At 34.8% G+C, this 4,060-nt stretch overlaps 1 protein-coding gene across 1 annotated transcript in view; it reads left to right on the plus strand.

The window, feature by feature from the left end:
• The first annotated feature begins 866 nt into the window (after positions 1 to 866).
• Positions 867 to 4,060, plus strand: part of LOC106461937 (tripartite motif-containing protein 45-like) — a 25,349-nt gene continuing 22,155 nt past the window's right edge. Inside the window, exon 1 of the mRNA XM_013921804.2 lies at positions 867 to 1,177. The gene's annotated coding sequence lies outside the window, so the exon portion shown is untranslated. The remainder of the gene's footprint in view (positions 1,178 to 4,060) is intronic.

Consider the following 4,060-nt stretch of genomic DNA (forward strand, 5'->3'; position numbering starts at 1 on the left):
CGTACTTTTTTCTTACATGATCCCATTTTAGAAGGCAATTTTTCGCTATCCCAGATAGCACCTAAAACAACAAAGCAAATAAAACATTCACTTGTTTTTTCAATGAAGAAACAAAGTAGGCCTAATTGTAATCGTCGTCTCTAGATCTCATCGACTAATGCTGCGACCCCATGTGGGGTCGCGACCCACACTTGGGGAACAGCTTAGTTAAGCAACATAATGGCTGGAGACGGCTTGAATGGGTAATGAAGAAAAACTTTAATATAAGTTTAACATAACAGCAAATGTACAACGTTTCGACAAGGTTTTGTCATCATCCTTTTCAAGCCGTCTCCAGCCATTATTAGTCTCAAAGTGGGTTCCTCGTCATCGAATTAGTTAAGCAACATTTATCATCGAGTATGTAGAAACTTAATTGTCAGTTAGTAACTGTATAATATACAATATAGTATTTTAAAAATACTTAGTATGTTCCCTTAAGTCGTCGACAGCTAGGAATTATATTAAAAAGAAATTGAAGAGCATTTCGTAGTGTCATCAAAATCACAATATATAATCACATATACTATACTCATTACTCTTTTGAAAAGTTTGTTTATAACTATAGATTATCAAACGGGTAAAAGTGTTATTTGTATGGGAAAAACCCTTATCTTGCACCATAGTTACAAGGTTTACATTGGATGTTAAATCATCGCATAACACACGTAATACTTGAAATGTACACGTATTTTGTAATCTAAGTACGATGTTTCTGAGAACTAGTTGAAACCCTATCGTTTAGAGGTATTTGATAAAAGAGGGCGCCATTTTAGTTCCTTAAACGGGACTTTGACCTCATCACTGTTACGCTGAAGTTAGGGTGGGGATGGACGATTCCATGTGTAATAATAGCTAGTTGTTTAGATTGGGTGAGTGGGTCTCTGCAATTCGTCCCTGTCTAGCTTCGTGGAGTGGCATTATGATTTGACCCACCAGCAAAAATAGGCCTGTCAGAGCATTGCTAAGCCCATGCTGTTTCTTAAAACAGGCTGTAACGTGGCTAGGGATATGCTGTAGAAAAGTGTAATGGTCTCGGCAGCATCGAATCAAGTCTGCGTGTTATCGTAGTCCACGACTTTACTATAAGAAGAGTAATCTCATCATTCTGCGCATGCTGAGTAACACAAGACAGCACGTGAGTTATAATTCTCAGTTTGATTTATCGATCTATTAAACTTACACCAGCTGGTCGAATGATCTCATCCTAACTTAATAAGAGCTTTTTATGATACCCTGCTGATAAATATATTATCATAATCAAGTTTCGCTCTCACTATACGTTAAGAATATATTACTCTAAGCTTTATTTTATATTACTCTTAGCTGCGATATGATAGTTTCAGTCCTAACAGACGAGTGATATCACGTTTCTTCAGCAAATACCAAATAATTGATAGTAACGAACAATGTTAGTAGTAGTATGCAGAGAATTTGTTCACGATAGTAAAAAAAAAATACGCAGGATAAAAAAAGTTTGGTAAATCATATTAAAAGAAAGGACAAAACCTTAGCGATTTCGACAGGTAGATCCGTCTTCCTCAAAGGTAAAGATATAGAAGACAAGTTCACTTGGTGAAAGCGCTAGGGTTTTAGAGTTTTTCTTTGTTTTTTATAATTCACCAAATCGTAGAGTGTTTATAAGAAGAAGTGAAACTATGGAGGTTCTATTATAAAAAGAACAACTGGTAAATTTAGAACTATAAAGGTTACATGTAGGTACAACTGACAAAACAAAACCGACTTATAATTAACGAAGAAACATGACAAACATTTTCTAAAAGTAGAAGCTTAACCATTATGAGTTGTAAGTGATTTAAATTAAACTGATGATGCTTACACTTCACTTACTTAATCTGGTTGACACTACCGCAATTGTTGTTCATGTAACTCATGACAGAAGTAAAACCAAGACCACTACTGTGTTTGTCGTATCGAAGCTAGCATGATGAGCCCTGGTATTGGACGAAAGACCTTGTCGACATTGGATATGGCAGATGTGCTAAAGGAATTTAACTAGCATCAAACCTAGGGTATTAAAGGAACTTAATTAACAACAAACCTAATGTGCTAAAGGAGTTTAACTAACAACAAACCCAAGGTGTTAAAGGAACTTAAATAACAACAAACATACGGCGTTAAAGGAGCTTAATTAACAACAAACCTAAGGTGTTAAAAGAGCTTAACTAACAAGAAACCTAAGATGTTAACGAGCTTAATTAACAACAAATCTAAGGTGTTAAGGAGCTTAATTAACAACAAATCTAAGGTGTTAAAGGAGGTTAGCTAACAAGAAACTTAAGGTGTTAAGGAGCTTAATTAACAACAAATCTATGGTGTTAAAGGAGGTTAGCTAAGGTGTTAAGGAGCTTAATTAACAACAAATTTGAGGTTTTAAAGGAGATTAGCTAACAAGAAACCTAAGGTATTAAATGAACTTAAATAACAACAGACCTAAGGTGTTAAAGGAATGTCAGCTAAATCAGGAATGAGCTGGCAATTTTTTAACAACCGGTTCTGATTAAGGTCGAAAGTCAGTGATACATTAATATAAAATTGCTCTAACTTGTGAAACATGTAATAGTTAATAGTAAAAAATATAAGGTCTTTTTTGCACCATTTCAAAATAAGTTTCTATTGACTGCTAAACATTTATTAAAAATCAACGAACGGTTCGGTGATCCAATCAAAATTTAATAACTAGTTCAGGCGAACCTGTCCCAGCACACCCCTGAGCTAAAGCGTATAACATTAACATCGTGCACAACAAACAACATTTACTGTACGTACACAAAGACAGCGACAGTAATTACAAATACTAGCTGGATATATAATATCATTATTATAAATTTCTGACTTTCTGCTTTAAAACATGTGGTAAATATGGGCTCCTGGCAATAACTAACATCTTTCTTGTTTTGTTTTCCTTTAAGACTTTTTTTTTCCGGGAAGGTTGAAGTATTAATGTGTTAATTTGAAAGAAACATCCGTTAAGTGATACTTCAAGAAAAATTCCAGTGATAAGTGATAACATCTTATTAACAAAATCCTTGTTAAGTTTTTTTTTGGTTTGCTCTTGACTATTTTTCCTAATGAGAAACTTTATGCCCTGAAACCGTCGAGTGTTGTGGCACGTGGCCAAAAAAAAAAAAAGGAAGAAGACAGAGCACTGCTTTCATTAATATTTTACACTCTTGAGTGAAGAAACTTCCTAGAAATGCGAAGAGAGATGGCGTGTAAATTTTTCCTGAAAATAATGCTACTTTACTTGCACCGAATTTGTTTTCGGCGCCAAGTTGGACACAAGAAAGATTATTCGATTATTCTTACTCTATTTGTGAAACCACGCTAACTCTATTTGTCATAGATATATGTCTCGAAGACATTTGTTTATATCATTGTTAAATAATGTTTTTTGTATATTTAGGTGTAAAACTGTACGATTTTTTTTTTTACTTTTAGCGAGACCTATCATTGTAAGTTAATATTATGAGAACCTATACTATAACATTACTATATTATCAAAAGCGCTAACACAGCCTACTTTGAGAGTTGCTGTTTATAGTTTCCTTAGAGGGCGATTCCATCTTTGTCGCTCAACATAGCCTAGATTCTGTTAAGAACACTTGCTACCAGTCATTGGTCCACCTGTGGTAGAGTAGGCTGTCAGGGATCTTGTAAAACAACTCCAAGTGTGGTAAAGGTTTAAGATTTGTCTCTTCTGTTACTCATGTGGCACTCTTTAGACTCCAAGTGTGGTAAAGGTTTAAGATTTGTCTCTTCTGTTACTCATGTGGCACTCTTTAGACTCCAAGTGTGGTAAAGGTTTAATATATGTCTCTTCTGTTATTCATGTGGTATTCTTTAGACTCCAAGTGTGGTAAAGGTTTAAGATATGTCTCTTCTGTTACTCATGTGGCACTCTTTAGACTCCAAGTGTGGTAAAGGTTTAAGATTTGTCTCTTCTGTTACTCATGTGGCACTCTTTAGACTCCAAGTGTGGTAAAGGTTTAATATATGT

The sequence above is a fragment of the Limulus polyphemus genome, unplaced genomic scaffold (assembly GCF_000517525.1).
Source record: "Limulus polyphemus unplaced genomic scaffold, Limulus_polyphemus-2.1.2 Scaffold1061, whole genome shotgun sequence".
Lineage (NCBI taxonomy): Eukaryota > Metazoa > Arthropoda > Merostomata > Xiphosura > Limulidae > Limulus > Limulus polyphemus.